The following is an 11,827-nucleotide window of genomic DNA, read 5'->3' as shown; positions in this document are numbered from 1 at the left end:
AAGACAACACATGTGGGGCTCTGATCCCTGGCCCCATGAGGGCACCAGCTGACCAAACTGAAAGAGGTGCCATAAGCTGTGGTCTTGGACAAGCCTTGCATCTGTCTGAGGGACAAGAGCAGCTGCCTCTTCTGTAGCATTTCCCCAGTAGAAGTTTACATTAGAGACTCGCTGCCAAGGTCAGGTTGGAAAGAGCAACCACCCTGAGCAGAACAAATTAGAGATGGAGAGTGACTCCCCTAGTCAAGTTCCACTAAACTGTGGGCTCCGTGAGGACAGCACTATGTGTGTCTAGTTCACTGTTCGTTTTAGATCTAAAACAGAGCCCAGCTCACACTAGGCTTTGGGAGAAGATCTTGTGGCTGAGCGGGTTCAATCTCTCCTCTTGTGGCTACTGGAATCAGTGAGCTGTCTTGGAAATACCAGATGCTTCAGTCCCAGTTCTATTGAGTAACTTTAGTCCACAGTTTCTTTACCTATAAAATGGGTATATGCCCCCCCTGCTTTTCTCAAAAAGTAATTGCAATGAATACCAGAAATACTTTGAAAACTAAAAGCATCGTATAAACTTAAGGGATTCTGACCATTGCTGTTGGGAGAGCGGGGGGTGAGCACTTCCTCTCAGCACTATTGTGTCTGAGTTTGAAAGCAGTTAGGACCTGAAAGTATGTAGATGTGAATTATTTCTTCCGATCATGAAAGATGGTATCTTGAAATTGAAAGGACTTTCACACCCTCAACTTTCTGTTATGACACTGAAATGTGGCCACCCCTGTGAGAGTAGTGTTGGATCAACAGCCACATTAACTGTCATATTTCTGTAGTTAACTGTGATCTCAATATTCACATCTCAGCAGTTAACAGTGAACAGGTGGAGATTCTTCACCTCTCCTGTGCACATTAAAGTAGAACTGACTGCTACAGTACTCTCTCTAAAAATAAACTCTGACGACACTGCCATCACCTCTTCCATGGCCTCTGCCACCGCTAGAGGAGAGTTGTCTGAAGTCAGACGCATCTGCAGAGACCTCTTCACGGAGACTCTCCTGTATGAGCAAGTCCTGGACCCTCTGACTTTGGAGGTTCCCTGCATGACCGAACCCATGGAGGAGGACTTCGGCCCCCTGGAGGTCTTCAGCCCCCTGGAGAAACTTGATCTCATGGAATCCCTTGAGGGCAGTGATCAAGTGGCCCTGTGGCTGGCCTGCATCGGGGATGAGATGGATCTACACCTCAGGAGCCACCGCCTGGCCCAGCTACCTGGGATGGCCATGAAGAGCTTGGCTCTGGCTCTCACCTGCGACCAGACAGGCATCAGGGGTCTTCTGAGAAGTTTTGTCAATAGTCTCAGCAACCTCAGGGAGATCAAAATAAGGTTCTGGAGATCCCTGACCCCCAGGACCTGGGTGCTGCTGCCTGGGGTGCTGCTGCTGGTGCTGCTGCTGTATCTGCTGCTCAAGTGAGGCCCTGCTGGCTGCTGGGACAGGGCTGGCCCCCGTCCCTTCGAGCACTGCCCTGGAGGTGGCAGGCAGCCTTGGTGGTTTTGTTGTCTTTTCAACTGTGGTGTTTTCTGACGATCCCTTTTACATTTAAACTCTGAGATAGTGCTGGGACTCTGCTGAGTTTTCATACTTAGTTTTTGTTGTTTTTGGTTTTTGAGTTTTGTTTTCTGTAAGACAAATGAATTCATTATACCTCTGGAGTGATTACTGGTTAACTGCCCATTCTGATGCCTGCTCTCCTCCTGACCCCAGCCTACTCTGTGAGGCAGCCTGTCCCCAAGAAGGAGCCTCCTGCATGTTCGTCACATGGTGGGCAGTGGGGGACAGTGCTGGTCACACCCCTATGTCTGATGCCCGTGGAGCAAAGAGAATCTACTGGAATAGAGTTCTAAGGGGTGGGGAAGAGATCAATAAATGTTGGTCTCCAGCCAAATAAAATAAACTCATTGAGTCTTTTGTATTATAATGAAGTTCCTGGCAAATTGGTGAATACAGACCTTGGCTGCTATTCAGTGACTGCCTCTCCTATGGGCAGGCACTGGGCCAGGTGTTTGATCAACATAGTTTTTCATTTGCTCCTTTCTTCAGTGCTATGAGGTATTATTCCCATTTCACAGAAGAAAAAACTGAAGCCCAGAGACACTAAGTAACTTACGCAAGATCACCAGCAGACACCTGGGTTTCTCCAGCAGCAAAGATGAAGAGGCAAAGAAAGTTATGCTGGGGCCAACCAGCAGAATGACAGAAAGAGCATGTTTTGTCAGACTGTTTCTTTCCTCCTTTGCACCTCAAGGTGTGTAACAGGCTGGAGCCATCTAGGAAGTTCCCATCCAGAACTGTTCAATCGTGGTGCAGCGTCTGGCTGCACCTGCATCAAATCAGATCAGTGTAATGAACCTAAGGGTGCTCCACTGTGTGGGGGAAGGTAGAGATTACAAGGGGGTTAAATGGATAGTTTTGAGCTGTCACACGGGAACTTAGCTCTCCAAACCATTGCTATCCTTTTCAAAGTACCACCCTGGGAGACTCCACTTATTCCATAAGTGGGTCTCAACCTCGGCACATTGGAATCACCTGGGGAGCTTTAAAATGCTGATGTTTAACACCAAGGTCAAGGGTTCGGATTCCCATATCAGCCAGCCACCTATCTATCTATCTATATTGATATAGATATCGATATAGCTATCTGGTCCTACCCCCGAGAAGTTCGAACTGAATTAAGCCGGTGGATCCAGGGCATGGTCATTTTTCAAATCTCAACAGACCCATGCAGAGGGTTGAGAATCACTGCTCCGAGTCTTTTGGGAGCTCTTCTTGTAGAAATGCATTCAATGTCTGTGGCGCTTTCCTTTGAATCTCTTCAAGGGTAAGGAACCTTCCTTTAAAGATAGATTGAATTTTTGAAAAGCAGCTAAAAGTCCTTCAGAACTGAATCTGTTGAGTAAGAGTGAGATACTAATCTTTGTCCAAAACAAGGTGAGGTGCCTCAAAACATACGCCTGCGTTCCTTGTGTGGCTCCAGGCTGGTTTCAGTGGCAGGAATTCACTAAGCCCCTGATGTACTCCAGGGGCTGGAGCTCTTCAGGAGCTTACCACTGGTTCCAGGACACAGGTGTCCTTGAATTCCCCTGCACTGGGCTTCCTCAGGCTGGCATCCATTTGAGGGACTTTGCCAAATGCTCTGTCTCTCTACTTCCACATGGAGTTGTGGCTTCCAAAGGCTCCTGTTTCTGAGGCAAAGATGCTCCAGGGCCAGCAGCTTCTCAGGCTGTGTTTGATCCCAATTGCACCTGGAGTTGAGTGTGAGTGACCACCTGTCTCCTCCTCCATGCCCACCCACAGGTGCGATAGGTCCCGCCCACCTTATACTTCATCTCTTGATGGAGGGTTCCCAGAAGTAGGTTCTAGAAAAAAAGTCAAAGTGTGAGAGAAGAATGAAGTTCTGGAACACACAAAGAGAAAAGGAGCCCGTGACTCGGGCCTTTTTAGGAATACTGTGCTCTGACCACTAACTCATGGCATAACCTTAGCAAGTGTCTTAACAGCTCTAGACCTCAGTTTCCCCAACTGTAAATAAAGGAGATTAAAATGGGTGAACTTCAAGACCCTTCCCAGCTTAAAAATGCTATGATTATAAAATGCTGTAGATCTAAATATTAAATGACTGTATTTTAAGATAAATTCATTACCACTCTGGCTTCTGCTGCCCAGCAATAGGTGGATATAAAGCGGAGTGGCCACATTGAGTGTGAAAGCCAGAGGCAAGTCTTGATGGCCTGTGGTGTGTTCTAGATATGGCCACATGATGAGCTTCCCAGAAAAGGCTGGGAACATTTCTTGGATGCCAGAGAGATGAGAAATGCCTTTCCTTGCTGCCTGTCACATAATTATTGTCGTGTCTGTGTGCTGGTGGTTGTGAAGGTAAGAGGAAATCATTCTGGGAGGACGGCAGGACTTTTGCAGGTACTAACTCTCAGCCTGATTGCTTGGGACAGAGGTAAGACTTGCTCATGAATCCTCTATTTCTGTAAGCCAGAGGAGGTACTGAAGCTGATAAGCTGGGCCTCATGAAACAGAGTAGCTGGGTTGAGAGTAGAGTCAATCAACCTTCAGTTCATCACTTACTAGCTGTGTGACTTTGGGCAACTTATTTCACTTCTCTGAGCCTTTGTTTTATCATTGAAAAATAACTGGGGATAATATCCACCTTGCAGAGTGTAGGGCAGCTTAGATACAATGATGCACATAAAGCACCTGGCACATAATAGGTGATCAATGCACAGTAGCTGAAAAAGCACCACAGCCTCCAGGTGTTCTCCTACCTAAACAATTTGAGAAGAACCTGCGTTATTTGTTGCATGGTCTATCCAGCATGCCTCCTTGCAGGTGGAACCAGCATTTACCTGGAAAAGAAAAGCTCTCCAGAAAGCAAACAAATGCTGAAGGAAGGAGAGAGGGATCCGAGGAGCCAAGACTCCAGGATCTAGCTCCTGCTTTTCCTGCCACCCTTTTGACAAAGCAGGGGGACACTGCTCCCCATCTTTGGGAGCAGAGGCACTAAATTATAGACACTCCAAAAACATGCTAGCAAGAACATAATACAGACCCAAAGCTTCATTATAATTCTCAAGCCCAAATTATTTAAATGTGGGCTAGGAAACAGCCCATTGGGGAAGGGCCTGGCTGGAGGGTGCCCATGTGGTCTTCTGGAAGCCTCTCACTGACAATGCAGCATGTCGGCAGGATGACAATTCTAACCCCAGGTTAAATTCATAATGTGCTTATTATACATTTAAGTATATGTTGATGTTTTGAATGGGCACCTTCAACAACATTTCAGTACATAGCTATCATTAAGGAGGGTTTAAAAAAATAAGACCTTTTGCACTTGGTTGGAGAGTGATGATAAGGGAGAGGGGTATCAACATGATGCTATAACTGACCTTATTAGCTGTCAAATAATGTCACTTAATGACTTGGACCTAAATACACTCAGGAAACAGGCAGCCCCAATACACAGCTGCACATGTTTGAGAGGATCTGAAAGTCTTGCCTATCTTGAAGTACCTTCCTCACCACCTTGCCCCTGCCTAGGGCTGCCACCATTAGTTATTATTTTGGGTCATAGTCCCAAAGGGAGAGAAGAGAAGGGACAGCAGAAGTTAGGTCTGTTAGCTCACTTGACATTGGAATCACCTGGGAGCTTTAAAAAATATTGATGCCTATTCTCACCCCCCAGAGATTCTGATATAACTGGCCTGGGGTGCAGCCTGGGCATTGGGATATTTTAAAAGCTCCTACATAGTCTAATGTGCAGCCAGGGTTGAGAGTCACTGCCCCATGCCCTTTCACCCCAACACTCAACCCACCCCTTCCTTTCTCCTCCCCTCCAGCCTTGGTCAGCCCAGCAAGCCCCGTGGCTCAGCAGACACAACACGATTGCAAGACAGGTATTGTCATCGCCATTTTACAGATGAAGAAACGATGACCCAGAGAGAGGGTAAGAGACTGCCCAAGGTCGCATAGGTAATTAATGGTGGACTATCTCTCTGGCTTCAAAGTTCATCAGGCTGCCTTGATAATTTGGAAGCATTAATTCATTAAACTATTAATACATCAGAGGATTTAGTTTACAGTAATAATGGCCCCTTACATTTTTATGGAGATGTTAGGGTTCACAAAACACTATTAATGAATAAATTAATTTATTTTATGATATTAAAGATTATTCCTCTATTTTAAAGATGAGGAAACAGAGGTTCAGAAACATTAACTTCCTCATGGTAGAGAAATCAGAGTTTGAGCTCAAATCTTCTAATTCCAAAGAAACACACTGAAAAACTGGGGGGCAGGGGGCAGGAGGGGAAATGAGTTGTTTAATATAGGGAAGATTAGAAAGTTTCAGAGCAGGGTAAGAGCTCAGGTTCACCAAAGGCAGGAATCCAAGGGACTCCACACCCAGGAGGAAGCCAAAGAGGGCAGGAGGCTGAAAAGGGCGCTCTATCATTTCTGCAGCCTGGCCTCTTTCAGTGAGCCCAGCACAGGGAACAAGTGTTGGTGAGCACATGGCCACCAATGCCCCTGAGTGCACTATCCAGTAATGACAAGGAAAGGAAAAGGGCTTTTACTTGACCCTTGTCCAACTGCCCCCACATGATCTGCTGAGTTTGACTTTATTTTTCTAAAATACATTCTCTGGCACAGCCAGCATCCAAATCTTGATTTCTAAAAATCATTCTCCGCTAGGCTGGCCAGTTAGCCCATGGTGTTGTGACACCAAGGTCAAGGGTTCGGATCCCCATACTGGCCAGCCACCAAAAACAAAAAAATAATAAAAATCATTCTCCACTAAAAGGAACTAGGGCTCCTTGAAGGAATGATTTATCACTAGGGTGGTGAAATGCAGGGGGAGCCTGGAACATCTTATGGAGCCAGAAAATAAGTGCTCAAAAATTCATGGAAAATACATCAATTGATGTATTAGTCCATTTTGTGTTGCTATAACAGAAATACCTGAGACTGGGTGATTTATAAGAAAAACAAAATTTATTGCTTACAGTTTCTAAGGCTGGGAAGTCCAAAGTCCATCTGGTGTTGGTGACAGTGACCCAGGGGTCTCACACTGCAAGATGGTGGAAGCAGAGAGAGCAAAAGGCAGACTCTCCTCTGCTTTTAAAGCTCTCAAAACCACACCTCTGACCACATTTTTAATCCATTCACTATGGCACAGTCCTACAATCCAATCACCTCTTCAAGGCTCCACCTTTCAATTACCGTAATAGGATTTCCCACCCTCTTAACAGTCACAGTTTCTAATACATAAAACTTGGGGGACACAGTTCAAGCTTAAGGGAGTTTGAGGGGGACATAATTCAATCCACTGCAATTGATTAAAAAAAACTGATGGGGGTTCGGATCCCACATACAGACCGGTTCCTGCTCACTGGCTGAGCGAGGTGTGGGCGCAACACCGAGGGTTGCGATCCCGTTGCCAGTCCCAGTCCGGTGCGGGCGCGACACTGAGGGTTGCGATCCGTTGCCGGACACGAAAAAAGACAAAAAGGAAAAAAAAACAAAAAAATCTGATGGGGACATGCAATGGATTGAATTATGTCCCCCCCAAACTCCCTGAAGCTTGAACTGTGTACCCCAAGTTTGATGTATTAGACACTTAGCCCCCACTGTGACTGTTAAGAGGGTGGGAAATCCTAATATGGCAATTGAAGGGTGGAGCCTCAAAGAGGTGATTGGGTTGTAGGACCGTGCAGTAGTGAATGGATTAAAACTGGTGGTCCGGGGTGTGGTTCTGAGGGCTTTAAAAGAAGAGGAGAGTCTGTCTTTATCTCTCTTTGCTCTCTCTGCTTCCACCAGCTTGCAGTATGAGACCCCTGGGCCACTGTTGCCACCACCAGATGGACTTTGGACTTCCCAGCCTCAGAACCGGAAGCAATAAATTTTGTTTTCTTTATAAATTACCTAGTCTCAGGTATTCTGTTGTAGCAACACAAAGTGGACTAATACAAGACATGTCAAAAAAACAGGAGCCGGGCCGGCCCGGTGGCGCACTGCTACAGTGCACCGCTTGGGAAGCGTGGCGGCGCTCCCGCCGAGGGTTCGGATCCCACTTACAGACCGGTTCCCGCTCACTGGCTGAGCGAGGTGTGGGCGCAGCGCCGAGGGTTGCGATCCCGTTGCCGGTCCCGGTCCGGTACGGGCGCGACACTGAGGGTTGCGATCCGTTGCCGGACACGAAAAAAGACAAAAAAAAAAAAAAAAACAGGAGCCACCGTGAAGAGGTTAATACTGGACAAATCAGGGACAATTTGGGCATCAAAATAAGTAATAGTAAAAGATTATAACATATTATCATCAAAAGAATCTATTAGCCCATACCGATACTTATAAATATAAATACAAACACTGTATTTATACAAGCATGAAACTATAAAATTATAGAAAGAAAATATAGTTGAATATAAATACAGAAGAATGGTGAAGAGAAGGGAGACTTCTTCTTCATGTCGAACAGTAAATGCAGAAGAAATGATAGATAAGAAAATTACTATTTTGTAACTATTATAGGAGGGTACTTCAAAAAGAAAAATAGAATTAAAAGATCATATGAATCTTTTAATGAACTTTTTGAAGTATCCTCATAAAGAGCAAAAAGAAACAGGGGACAAAGTACAAGTAGTTTTTAAAATAGCCAAATAGTCAAGGTGGGCTGTGAAGAACCAGGAAAAATGCTTTTATTCTGAAACTCAGCTATTGTTTCTAAAAGCACAAAAGTTACTGAATAATTTGCCTGTGTTACTTACTGCAAAAGTGGGAAAATACTCCATGGCCAGGAAGCACAGGTGCATGTCCGTGGTCACTGGATGAAGCTGTTCAAAGAAATGTAGTCTTTTCATTGAAAATACAAATAAAAATAGCAACTTATGTTAACCTGGGCAATGTTCTTTTATAGACTTAGCAGATTTACTAAGACTTCACAATCATTTAGCAGGCCTTATAATTTAATAGAAATGAAGAGATATGTATACACTATATTACTATATTAAAATAGCTATACATAGAATGTATCTACTTTTAATTGTTGGTTATATAAAATTCTCATGGGAATTTTTGTTCTGGGATGTTGTTGTACACCCTATAATTTTAACAAACAAGTATTAAAAGTGGAAACTTTTAAAATATACAGGTCATTGTAATAGTCTTTATCATAAAGAGACAGTATGCAAAAAAATTAAAATAAAATAAAACACATCCAATTGTTATTCTCCTAATTAAAGGTTCTCAGAGTGCCCATTAAGTCAACCGAAGCCCACGTTCCCTCACAACTGGCTGTAACCCACTTTCCAGAATCATCTCCCTCCCCTTCCCCCAGACACTGTACAGGCCAGCCAGGCCAGAATTCAGAACTCCTGACTCTTCCTTTCCATGCCCAGGTCTTTGCAAACATTATTCTCTAGCTGGAAACCTCCTTCCCTCTCTTTGGCAGATGACTTCCTTCTTCAAGTCCCAGCCCAGTGTCAGCCCCACCGCACCTCACCCATCCCTGCCAAGCAGAGGTGGGCCTGCCCCCTCCTGTTCATAAATGTCCCTGGTATAGCACCTGCCTCCTTGTGTTTGAAGGACATAACGTGATAGGGCAATCTTCCCTCTTTTCCAGAATTGCCTGAGAGAGCCCAGAGCTGGAAACTTAACTTTTTTTTTTTTTTGGTGGCTGGCCATTAAGGGGATCCGAACTCTTGACCCTGGTGTTACAAGACTGTGTTCTAACCTACTGAGCCAACCAGCTAGCCCCGGAAACTTAACATTTTTAGAGCACCACATTTATGGAGGTAGCTGTGGGGCCAACTACCTCCATAAAAACTTACTAAGAGGCACAGTGTCATTTCCACAGAACCAGCTTCATTTCTCCCACCTGAACCCCACCACACCACCCCTAAACTTTGCAAGATGCACTGGGGTGGGGTTGATGATTAACGTTTCAGGGAGTGTGGTTTACATAAAGTGAGGCCATCCTTTGCTATCTCCTCCCTTTGGGAGGGGTGTGTCACTTGATTGATACCATGCATTAAAGCCAACAGTGAGTGTACCAAGATAATTGCCCCAAGACAACCTTTCATAGGGCCACAGAGCTTGCTGACCTGACCAGAGCTGGGGGGCAGGTGGAGGAGAGAGTGGGCATTAGGGTGAGACAGAGGGAGGGCCAAGGCCACCCCTTCTGTTTTCAGTTCTTGAAAGGTACAACTGGGGGCTCCAGGCCTGGGGGTCTGGAAAGAAGGGAGACTGCCATAGCAGGATGTGGGTGGGGCTGCCAGTTGGGGGTAGGGGGATGGGGCAGCTGAAAGATAGGGTCTTATCCCATATGTGCCAACAAGTGTCAAGGGGAGCTGCTTGAGGTTGAGTCCTGCCCCACTGGGCCGAATGGGACCTCCACCCACCCATACAGAATCTCCTGACAATGAGGTTGTTTAGGGTAGACTGGCCCCTAGCTACCTGGGAGATCAACAAACAGAGCAACCAAGAAGACTTCCCACCTGCCACAGTCAGTCGTGGGAGAAAACCATTTCCTTTCACTTCTCTACCAGAAGAGCAAGAACAGGGAAGAAAAGAGGGCTTGGAAAAGAGCATATTCCTGGGAATAAACTGCAGGTGCTGCAGAGTTGGTGGAGGGTGACTGAAATCTTAGAGAAAACGTGAGTTTTGCAAATGTGCAAAATTGCATATTTGTGGATGTTTACATTGCATATTTTTAGAACAGTTTAAAGCCTACATATTTTAAGTGTATTCTAGTTGTAAAATATGCACACATATATTTTGAATGGCTTTATTGTATAAAAATGCTGAACACAGGCTGTCCAGTTAGCTCAGTTGGTTAGAGCATAGTGTTGATAATAACAAGATCAAGGGTTCGGGTCCCTATACCAACTAGCTGCCAAAAAAAACAAAAAAAAACAAAAAACGATGAACACATGTCTGTAATGCACAAATTCTTTACCTGTAAGGTGCCATTCATTTTATAGGAGCTTCTCTATTATGATTGGGTAATGAAACAGCTATAAGTGGAATTGCGATTATATTAAAGTGGTTACATTTCTTTAGTTATTTCAAAGTTGTGTTCATTTTACGCAATGGATTTTCTCCAAATGCCATAATACTTACTTTATACTCTGAATTTCCCCTCTTCGTGTGTCTCTGTGTTGTTATTTATGATTGAAAACATGTCAAATGCTCACAGCTTTCCTGTAAACTTGAAATTATATCAAAATAAAATTTTACCCCCCAAAATTAATTATAAAGGCTGTGGTAGCTATCATTAATGTTTGTAAACAGGATATCACACACAGGTCCTGCTATGGTTTGAATGTCCCCACAAGCTCATGCTGGAACTTAACCCCCAATATGGTGGTGAAAGGTGGGGTATTTAAGATGTGATTAAATCACAAGGACAGTGTCCTTATGAGTGGATTGACCCATTTATGGAGTAATAGGTTGATGGTTTAATGGGTTGCCATGGGCATGGCTCTGATGGCTTCATAAGGAGAGCAAGTGAGAAGGTTACCTCTCTTGCTCAGGTCATCCTCACCATGTGATTACCTGCATTGCCACGGGACCCTGTAGAGAGTTCTCTCCCCGAAGATGGCCATCACCAGATGTGTTCCCTGGACCTTGGATTTCCCAGCCTCTGAAACTGTAAGAAATAAATTTTGGTTTTATTATAAATTACCCAGTTTCAGGTATTCTGTTATAAGCAACAGAAACCAGATTAATACAGGTCCCTTTTATCAATACCTTTGAAATTATTTAGCAATCAGATCATCTTTTCAGAAACTTAAATGTAAATGGAAAAAGATATGGAAACTAATAGCCACTTCTATTTTTTTTAACAGCTTTATTGAAACACAATTCACATACCATATAATTCACCCACTTAAAGTGTATAATTCACGGTTTTTGATTTATTATTAATTTTTTAAATGGTGGTAAAATATAACATAAAATTTGCCATCTTATCCATTTTAAAATTTGCCATCTTATCCATTTTAAGTGTAGAGTGACATTAATCACATTCACAATCCCTGACATCACTCTATTTTTTATCAGAAAAAAATTGATTTTTCAATTTCCTTGAAATTGTAATTTTCAGCAAAAGGATGAAACCTTTGTGTTTTGAAAGAGAATAGTTTATGTGAAAGATGAGGAACAAATTAAGAAGGAGAGGTCTGAAAGCAAATTTAAAGTACTAAACCTCTTGCTAACCAGTCCTATGTCTTGTGACTTTAAAAATATATATCAATTGTTTATAATTCCTACTT

The 11,827-nt window shown here is 44.0% G+C and overlaps 1 pseudogene; it reads left to right on the top strand.

Moving 5' to 3' along the window:
* Positions 1–971: 971 nt before the first annotated feature.
* LOC103587419 lies at positions 972–1,463 on the top strand (annotated as a pseudogene).
* Positions 1,464–11,827: the final 10,364 nt, after the last annotated feature.

The sequence above is a fragment of the Galeopterus variegatus genome, unplaced genomic scaffold, assembly GCF_000696425.1.
Source record: "Galeopterus variegatus unplaced genomic scaffold, G_variegatus-3.0.2 Scaffold448, whole genome shotgun sequence".
Classification (NCBI taxonomy): domain Eukaryota; kingdom Metazoa; phylum Chordata; class Mammalia; order Dermoptera; family Cynocephalidae; genus Galeopterus; species Galeopterus variegatus.
This window is presented reverse-complemented; position numbering and strand designations above follow the sequence as displayed.